The following is a 10,477-nucleotide window of genomic DNA, read 5'->3' as shown; positions in this document are numbered from 1 at the left end:
TTAGCGGATGGGAGTGAAGAATGCACGAAGCAAGAGGCAGGCAGAAGATGAGGCTGAGCAGCCATGAACATTGTGCCCAGCAATCCCCATATGCACAGCACGCACATCATGTGTATGGTAGAGCTTGACACATTTTGTGCTTCTAAGGCTTTGACAGGATAGTCAAGCTTGGGCAACTTTTTTAAAGTGCAGCTTTTAGACGCCCGTTTCCGGGTTGAGCGGCGTCGGCATTGGCGTAAACGCGTGTTGCATTATGAGACCTTTCCCGTAATGACGTCACACTTGAAGTCTAGCTCAATTTAGCAGAAAAAATGTAACGGAAATTTTTCTGCTAAATTTAACGGGGAAATCGACATCACGTGGCCTCAACACCAATTAAGTTTCCCCGCTGAATTTAGCGGGAGAGTTTCGGTAAATTTCCCGCTGAATTTAAGAAGAATATTTCCCGGCTTTATTTAGCGGGTAAATTTTCGCTTAATTTAGGGGGAAATTGAGCGGAAATTTCCTGATTAATGGGAGGGAAGCAGGAGAGGAGGAGGAAAGGGTATGGAGGGGGAGCAGGGACATACCCTCCCCTCCCCTCCTCAAGAGCTGCGCTCTAATTTTACATTACAGAGAATTGTAAACGTCTTTCATATTTTTTTCTGTTGATCTACACTATTGCCATCGCAACATTAGAATTGCTAATCTTGTGAAAAAAAGTTCCTAATTTACCTTGCCATCAGTGACTTCAAACAGATGCGGCTCACTGACTGGAACAGCAGTGACTGCAGCAGCAGCGACTGTAGCAGCCTGCCCTCGTTCAGGCACTGTTAATATAAGCATCATTGATGAGAGACAGCTAAAAAACTGCACTTCGAACTGATCACCAAACCTATTCGAATCCAATTAGCATAAGCCTCAAACCTAAAGATTGGGATCTGTAAGTCGTGGAAATTAGACAAAAGAAATCAAAATGAAGTGTGAACAAAGCAGATGTTACATGACGTCTGATTTTAGCAGTAATATTTCATTTTTCCCACTGCATTGAATCGTTTTCACCCACAAGGCAGGGCAAGAATAGGACAGAGCGCTCCGTCTTATCCTGGTCTTCCTATTCTGATTTTGTACAATTTTACCTTATATACCTCTTATGCTGTTTTTGCACTCATCATATACAACGAATATTAACTAGCAGAGCTTTTAGCATTATCATAAAGTTGCGGTCTTGCAGCTGAAACGTGACCCCCCCCGGCGGAGGGGGGGGGGGGAGGCAGGCGGCGGGCGGGGCGACGGGCGGCTGCTGCACTGCCACTAAGCTTGCAGTATTGGGTGACGAAAATCTAGCTCTTTCCTTCGGAGCACAAGAGACAGAGATAACAATGAGTGTCCTTGTGATCCTATATGACTCTGACTTACCGACTACTATATCTGTTGTGATGTGTCCCAGCCTATTGTGGCATAAACTTCGTCACCCTTATTATAATGATCCGCCTTCCATCTGGCCCCCTTCATGCCCGTCACGAGAAATTAAGTAAACTAGTACCACTGTATACTGGAAACAAATTAATTTTCACGAAGACCTAATTTTCACGAATCGTCTACATTTTGCAAAAAATAGGTCTCACAAACTATTTGGCTAAAATGTGAACATACAGAAAGCTGTAGTGAGGTCCTTGCGGATTGCAAAAATGGGTACCAGCAATTATTCCAGCTCTTCAGCTTCAGTCGAATTCGCGAAAAATGGAGCCCACGAAAAATAAGTCATGTACAAATGCTTTGTTTTCCCTCAATTTGAAACTTGGCGATGACACAAGCATCAGTGGCCATGGCAGAGGGTTTTGTGGTGCTGGTTGCACCATTTTGCGTAAAAGCAAGTTTTCGAAACTTCGAAGTGGTCGAACTGGTCTTTTGGGGCTCCTCCCTTATCTTTCTGGAAATCTGTCTTATGCACCTTATGACCGGAGATTATGGCGAAGGTCCCCATGACCTGGAGATACAAGAAACAACCCCCATGGTTCGCCGAGCCTTTGGTACAACACTTCCTATGTGCACTGTGAAATCTAATGTTTGTGTGAATGTAATTTCTAAGCTTGACAAAGAGTCATACATGGTAGGGGCTCACTGAGCAAATGATAGCTCGATTTGCCCACCCTGTGGGGCCTGCTAAAGCGCATCACGGCACTTTTCGTGGTGTGCAGCCGCTAGCAGTTGTTAGTCACCCGGCACTTTATGTCTTTGATGTAGTCCTGGAGAAGGAGGCAGCCAGGTGGAGCCAGCATCGAGGTGTGGTCTGCGTACTGAACGAAAGAAAATCTATCATCCTGAGGCATGTCATTGACAAGAAACCGGTACTGTGGCACACTGGAGGGGACGTTCATCGTAGCTCAGTGCACACCTTGGTAAACAAATTGTGGGATTTTTCCCTTCAGTTAGTTTGGCAGCCACTTGAGAAGGAAGCCATGAACGCTGGCGCCTGACATTTTATGTAGCAGGAGATCGATGTTGAGGGCATCGAACGCGTAACTGAGATGAAGCCGTAGAAAATCTTTCTTTTTGCGACTGCCAAGATTGTTGCTTACAAAATGACACGGGGTCGCCAGGACCGTCCCACAGCTGCGGGCGTGCCTAAAACTGTGCTGTGTCTGCAATAAGTATCCAGTGCTCTCTAAAAATCGAGGAACTGACTGTTCAGTATGCATCCTAATGTGCGGTAGATGATTAATGTTATTGAGGTTGGACGCTAATGCTTGACGTCACTTGTAGGCTTCTCTTTCCTTTCGTGAATAGGGGTGAGTAAGGCGTGTTGCCAGGTGGTAGGAACAGCTCCCTCATCGAAAATACTTTGATGTAGACAGCTGAGGGAGGGATCAAACTGTACTGCGTTATCATCCTATAAAAGGCAGGTGCCACACCATCTGGACAAGGGCATTGTGATGGCTTGATCTTAGACACGGCTGTTCATAGTTCTTCCTTTGAAAAAATGATCCCCTTCACGCATGGTGCATCATTGTCAGATGGTGTGGGTGCGAAAGCAGAAGATTGTGACGACTCCGTGGTTCGTTGGTGTTGCAGACAGTGTTAAGGGCTGGGGGACAGCAAAGGAAGGTGGCCAACTCTGCTGTTTCTAGGAGAACCTTCTTGAGGCATCTTTCGTCTTCTTCAATGTCGGTTTCAAACCTAAGTTCCCTTTCAAAAGCAAGCTGAAATATAAATATATGTTACAAAGTTTCGCAGGCAGATACTGGAGTGTACACGTAACAATACTTCCCTACCTGAGAACCCAGTTTGATTTTTTTCTGGAAGCTAATTGGAAAGCCGAAATCCAGAATGGAGAATCTTGATTCAATTCTGGAAATGTCGGTTCCAGATTGGAGAATCTGGATTCGGTTCTGGAAACGTCAGTTCCTAATTGGAGAATTTGGATTTGGTTCTGGAAAAGTCAGTTCCAGAATGAAGAATCTGAATTCTGCTCTGGAAGTTTTCAGTTCCAGAATGAAGAATCTGAATTCTGCTCTGGAAGTTTTCAGTTCCAGAATGAAGGTAGTGGAACCATCACCTGAAAATTGATATCCAGTTACGCCATGTGATACATATTGTGGGAAAACAAATCCAGGAGGAGAAACTATAGTGGTCACATACTGGGTTTTTTTAAAACCACCTAGGTATCTGGCTCTATACTTGGAACCTCCATTCAGGGTTCTGTTCTGTTAACTTATCCCCAAAGCCAGTTTGTGCAAACTGAAATGAATATTGAAAACAAAATGTGGTTCCTAGAAACCTGAATGTATTGTAAAAGACCCACTTAGCAGAAATTCGCTGAAAAACCCTCAGGCATCCAGGTAAAACATTTCGCGAAACAAAAAATCTCGGATATGTATGTCGTTTATATTTTTTTAGTTGTTAGGCTGGCCCAACAAAGTGCAAACAGCTATGGAAATTTAAGTTATAGGTATTACATTTGGTGGCAGAGTTGCCTATTCTGTAAAGCATATATACGAGTTTGTGGAAACTGGAAATAATATAGAACAAATGGAATTCCTGCCAACCAAAACTTGCAGTATGCCTAGAATTGAAAATGCTCAGCCCAGCTAGTGGATAGTGAAATTGATATAGAGCTGTCTTAGCTAAATGTCGACACAGGTTTTTTAGTGGCATCACCTACTGCTATTATGTCTTGCTAAGACGAGCTAAAAAAGGCACGTTCTAGGCAGATTCATGACAACTTGAAGAATGCAGCTGGCCCATCAAGTGCAGAAGGCATTTTTAGAAGCATTGAAATGAAAAAAAGTAATTGTTTTTTATAATGAAGTCGCCAAACATTTCTACCTTATTGGAATTCGTTAACAGCAGTTAGCATCCTCTGCATCCGCTCTACATTTATTTCTATACTATGATTGATCTCAGAAAAAAAATATTACTAGAACCCCCAAGACACCGAAAGGCCATTAGACACTACATAAATTTAAACCAACTTGCACAAATGCTTACTTCAAGTAATAACCTCAAAGGGCAACTCCACCCCAGAAATACATTGCTATACATTCTAATGTGCACGCTCTATTTAATATTTGTGTTTGAAAGCTCACTAGACAAGCATCAGTAACTATCTTGCTGTTCAGTTTTACGTGTGCCAGTTTAAGATTTTCACAAGTACTTGTAGGTGTTAAGAGACAAATCATCGAATGACAGTACAGTAATTAAGAGAGCCAAGAACTTATAACCCTCATACATAACCTATAGTTACTAAAACAATTAACTAGTCAAAATTAACACAGAAGTATGAAAACAAAATCAATCAAATCATATGTGAAATGCTATTAACAAAAGCCTATTTTTTGGTCCACGAATACAGAAGGTTTTTGAAGCTATTCAATTATGATGCAATGTAGACAGAATAACGAAAGGTCTAAGTCTATTTCAGTCTTTTCAACTTGCATTATAATAACAAAAGAGTGATTTTCTCATTTGCCTGCTTGCAGTTAAAAACAAGCCTACCCTACTGCTACCCCTAGAAGCTTCACACATTTTTGTCAGAAAGGTTAGGGAAAGACACATTAGGAGGCTGAGACATGGAATTGACTTACTCAAACAATAGCCATCTTCCACAGGTCGATAATCAAATTAGCCCGACTAGTCTCAGAAGAGCAAATCAAGCACACGAAGTATAACAAATTGTAAACAAAGAAAATCACTTATGAATGTAGAGTTACCTGAAGGAACACCTTAGGAGCAAAACAAGAAGTCTGAAGATGTGAAAGGCACAATCTCGATAGATTTCCCTTGTTGACACAAAGGCAAAACAGGGACAAATTATCACACGATGTTTGTTTTGAATATTTCAACTCCTAGGGAACAGTCACTTTACTTCGGCACACCTGGTTACATTACATCAATCGCGCTCAAGAAGGTTTGACAGATCACAGACATAGCATGCTGAGGGCTTCCTGAAAGTGAGAAAAAGGCATGGTGCCTTCAGCTGCTGTGGTCTAACAGCCTGCAAGTTCACGTGAGAAAGAAAACAAAGCCTGATGTGCTGGGGGAAAGCACCTGCCAAGTGATGACAACTTCCCTGCACAGAAGTGTTACCTCACCTTTCAAAGGCAACACTCTCAAAATGGTGAAATCGCACATATCCTTTATTTGAATGACCTAGGAGTCTGTCTTTTTACTCCTGGCATAGTTTCGGCTGTGACAAATCTGCCCTTTCCATGCGAAGTGCTTGTACTCTGTAGCCTGATCAAAGGCGGCCCCAGATCCAGCGGAAAGACAACTCTGTTCCTCTTTGCTCAAGGATGCCTTCGAAGAGGAACCGAGCAGGCACACTTCGTTTGCATACTTGAAGTTTTGGTGTTTAGTGTATCCCAGAATATCACAGCACATCACTTTGACGCTGTCACTTAGAAGCGAGGACACCAAAGTTTGATCCCAACTGCTGATACTTCACTACCCTTTCCGGAAGAGCATTTGATCCTTTCACCAGCTTCACAAGCTGCCCGTTACCGCTTTCAAATTCAAAAGCAGAATGGCCCCACAATGGCCCCAGTTGCTGCACTGCTTCCGCTAGGTGGAGTAACTGGTGCAGGCTGAACGTCATTGCTGGAGCTCCATACAGCCTCCCTGTCATGCCCACAAAGGTCCAGAGGAGTTTCTCTGAAAGCACAATATGACATTATTAAAGCTGGCCCGAAGCAGGACACAAAGAAACCGAAGGGGGTGAACTCGCGTGCAACATCAATGGATGCTGGAGTTACGGTGTCCCTCAAAAGTGCATGGACGGCCTCCACCAGCTTCTTTATGTACGGCCAGTATTGGTCCAGAAGGACCCTGTACATGCAGGGAAGCGAGTGGTACAGCAGCCAGTGGCGCCATTCGGAAGCCTTCCAGAATAGGCGTGTGCTCAGTGCCCTTGGGAGTCTCGTGGAGCTGTATGGTGGCTTGATTTCAGCCAGCTGGCTGTTGATGACAGCAATAGAGGCAGTGTTTCCTGTAAATAAACAGATCAAATGTTACTAAATAAATGAAAGCATTTGCCAGTCTGTTTTTGAAAACTGGGGCAGAATCTTTGGCAATTTAGTATGAAACATTTGGCTTAGATAAATTATCCCTCTTAAAAAGAGTGCAAATTCTATGTGCCATTACTCCGATAAAACATACGCTTGGTTTTCTAATACAAACGTCTAGCTTTATGGTCGAATCCACCCAATATGTAAGTGAAATCAGTGCATACTGCCTGCTAAAGATGACAGAAAGTGCAGCAACAAAGAAAATAGTTTAGACGAGACATAGCACGAAATGCCTTGCGTGGTTTAGCTCCCCAGTTTTGCCCATGCTCTTTTCCCGGTTTATCTTTCTACGTTACACAATCCAGCTGAATTCTTCGTTTTATTGCTCAGTGCAGTCAGTCTGCAGAAGTCTTACGAGGCTTAGCCTCCACAATTCATTGAGCTCTTTTGCGAACGAATAAGCTAGTTAAAGTACCTAGAAGCCACACTGACAGATGTAATGATCTGGTTCCAACCGGCTTGGTGTCCTGTACTGTACTGTTGTAAAATCTCTAGAATTGCATAGCGAACTGACATAACGCCTCCTCTCCTTTTTCCTTCCTTGTGCTAAAAGTTATTTAAAGATTGTACAACATGTTTCGAAATTGGCACCCTGGATTAGAAAGAATGAAACAGGAGATTCTCCTGATGTTCACTTCCAAAGTCTCTTGTTTAAGCTACCGTGATATACTGGGCATGCACCATTGTCGCATAACTGCCTACCCCATATCACACTTTTGAACCGTTTGAAAAGTAAGCAAAGAACATGCAAAGGACTCCCATTAAACAAAAGGGGCAGAAGTCATTTCCAACGAGAAAGGAAATACCAGTGATGCTGATATACTTTTTAGTAAGCTGGTCTCCTCCACCTCTTCCATGTGACAGGGCTTTATAACACTGGACGCAAATGTCACCACATGATGTGAGAAGAGCCTTGAGGAACTGACAGAATGCACTGAAAGAATAAAACACGTAAAGGACAAACACAGACACACACAGTTCTTTCAATGAGCAGCGAACATTTATGAGATGCCCATTACGCTACGACCTTGAACGACAAAGAATTGAAAGAAAACGAAAATATTCAAAATTTAATATAAAACCAATTTACTCACAAACTTTAAAAATGCCAAATTAAAATGATAGCAAAAAAATTATAGGGAAAAACTTAAGGAAATTTCGTGAAAAAGGGGGAAAGGAAGAAAAAAAAGAAAGGAAATTAATGACGAAAATAATCCTGGAAAATGGGAACAAGAGGGACAAAGGACAAACACAAATCTCCAAACACAGCTAGGTTCTTGTCCAGCTCGCTTGTACCTTTACATTAACTGCATTATAATCAGGAAATTAACCCCTGAAAAGGGGGGAAAATAAATAAGAAAAGAAAGGAAAAAACAAAATTAATTGATCACAACAAGCTTTTTACGATAATTTTTACGCTAGAAATTCCAGCTTTTTTGACGACAAAGCCAAAGATGTCCCAGAGACATTGCTCACGGCATATCTGACCTTAAACGCTTCTATTGTTTCGGGCCCACATTTATCTATGTGTGAACTTAGCTAAGTGGTGTTTTCAAAGTTTGGGGTGCAATCGTGGCAGGTACGGGCATGCAGAACTATTGGGTGGAACGAGTCCGATGATGCCTTGCTAACATCTAAATGGTGTTCCCTAAAGCGAGCATTTAGGCATCTTCCGATGGCCGATGTATTCGCCTTCGCAGCTCAATGGACTCGAATCAAGTTCAATTTTAAGTTTTATTCGCCTCAAATACGTTCGTTCAAACGTATTACATGAGGGGGGGTAGAAAAATACAAACAAATGCAATGATATAATGGAAATAAAAGAACTAAGGTTAAAAATTAACAACAAACAAAAACTAAAAACAAACTATACAGAATTCAGAACAAAGTTTACAGAAACCGGGCACAACAGAACTGGGGACTCAGTGCACAATTTATAGGAAACACAAGCAGACATGGCGCTGAAAACATAGTACCAAAGCCAAAAATTTTTTGCGGAATATTTTTTTATCATTCTATTCAGTGACTATGTCGTTTGGGAGAGCATTCCCATTTTTAATGGACAGAGCAAGAGGAGAGTATTTGTATCTATTAGTGCGACCAAATATAGGTGCAATTTTCAAGGAATGATCATGACGCAAAGAAATGTATGAGACAGACTTACAGTGAGTGAGCATAAATGATTGCATGTTGTAATAAAAGTTATGAAAAAGAGTAAGGCGAGCGACTGTCCGACGTGATTCAAGAGAAGTTAAATTAGAAAGAACCAAGTCTAAGTGGGAGACACTGGTTTTCGTACTGTAGTTTCGATAAATGATTCCAATGGGTCTTTTTTATTTTTAAGGCCTTTTGCAAGGCGTTTTGTTCGGCCACGCTACCCATGCATTTGCGACCTCGCTGCACCAGGATAGAAAAGTGCGTTCATTTCGCGCGTGTGAGGAAAGGGGAGGGGGTCAAAGTTTTGACTTCCCAGTTGGGGGTGGGTTTAATATGCAAGTGAAAAAAAAAGTCGAAATTTTGGAAGCCGACTTGGGGGGTGCGTTCATTACGCGAGTGCGTTCATTGTGCGAGTAAATACATACCTTACTCAGAACTGTTGCAAAGCATGACCTGATGCACACCTCTGCTCTCTTTATATAAACATTGCCCTCGTACTCCACTGAGGTTGAGTGGAGGTAAACATCCAGGAGATCCAGGAACTGACACGTGCCGTGTTTGTGGATAACGTTGTTCATACTGAAATGTTTTTGGTTGACAAACTTTATTACGAGAACGGGAACGACGCCAGGCACATAGCTGTTTTGTGGTGTAAGGCTAGCTGAGTCGCACGTGTGGGTATCAACGCCGATTTGTGAGAAACTGCGAAGTGGGCACCACCAACCATAGTTTTCTAAATACATAACAGATCCTTTTTTCCCTTTTATTTTGCAAAAAGAAAGTTTATGCGAATTTTAAGAGTTCAGAGTCCACAGATTCGGCGATACCTTGCTGGCTGAACAACTTGATGGCTTGATCGAGTGGTTTCGGGTATGCGGGACTACTGGGCAGGACATTGGTGAGGTTGGTCGTTGAACGTGAGTTGGTAGTAGTCCTCAGGGATCGCGTTGTTGTTTCAAGCGAATGGTCAGATGTGGAATCGATTTCTTCTGTAATGCCCCCCCCCTCCCCTCCCCCGTCTTCCGCTCTGATTAGGTATGATCGTGGCTGTTGTCCGACTTAGACCACAATTCCGGGTTCCCATTTGTGGTTTCGACGGAAATAGACTCTCTCGCCTTGACTCAGAGGACGTAGTGGTTTGCTGTGTGCGTCACCATGTCGGTGCTGACACTTTTGACGGAACTGAAGGCGTGCTTGAACCTCCCTGATGTTGTAGTGCTGCTCAAGTTAACGCGGAGCAGCTGGCTTGAGGGTTGTGATCCTGCGGCCCATTAGCAGTTCCAATGGGGACAGGAGCTGATCCATCGGTGTGTCCCTAAGCTCCATAAGAACAAGAGACAGGTTGTTGCCTTCCTTCGGTGCCTTGGTCAAGCTGTTTTCATTCTTTGAACTGACTTCTCTGCAAGTTCATTCGACTGTGGGTAATCAGGAGAACTTGGATTATTTGTCATGTCCAAGCACTTGAGATACACTTTGAATGCTTCAGAGTTGAATGGCAGGCCGTTGTCACAGACCCCTTCTAGAATGCCGAATCAAGCAAACTCCTTTTTTAGGGTTGCGATCCTTTGATAGCAGAGGTGTCCCCCTTTTGCTCTATCACAATGTACTTGCTAAAGTAGTCCACTACAAGTAGGTAGGTGACACTGTGGAGATGGAAGAAGTCATTGGTGACGATTTGCCATGGTTGTGTTGGAGACCGTCTGTCTCCCAGGGGCTCTCGCTGGTTCGACCGCTGGTGTTGCTGGCAGAGTTGGCCGATGAGACCATTCTTCTTC

General features: G+C 43.0%; 1 pseudogene; it reads right to left on the bottom strand.

Moving 5' to 3' along the window:
* Positions 1 to 4,902: 4,902 nt before the first annotated feature.
* LOC121834183 lies at positions 4,903 to 6,145 on the bottom strand (annotated as a pseudogene).
* Between the last annotated feature and the right edge of the window lie 4,332 nt (positions 6,146 to 10,477).

Source organism: Ixodes scapularis, unplaced genomic scaffold, assembly GCF_016920785.2.
Source record: "Ixodes scapularis isolate PalLabHiFi unplaced genomic scaffold, ASM1692078v2 ptg000597l_1___fragment_1__unscaffolded, whole genome shotgun sequence".
NCBI lineage: Eukaryota > Metazoa > Arthropoda > Arachnida > Ixodida > Ixodidae > Ixodes > Ixodes scapularis.
Note: the sequence above shows the minus strand (reverse complement) of the source record. Positions and strands in the feature narration are given on the sequence as shown.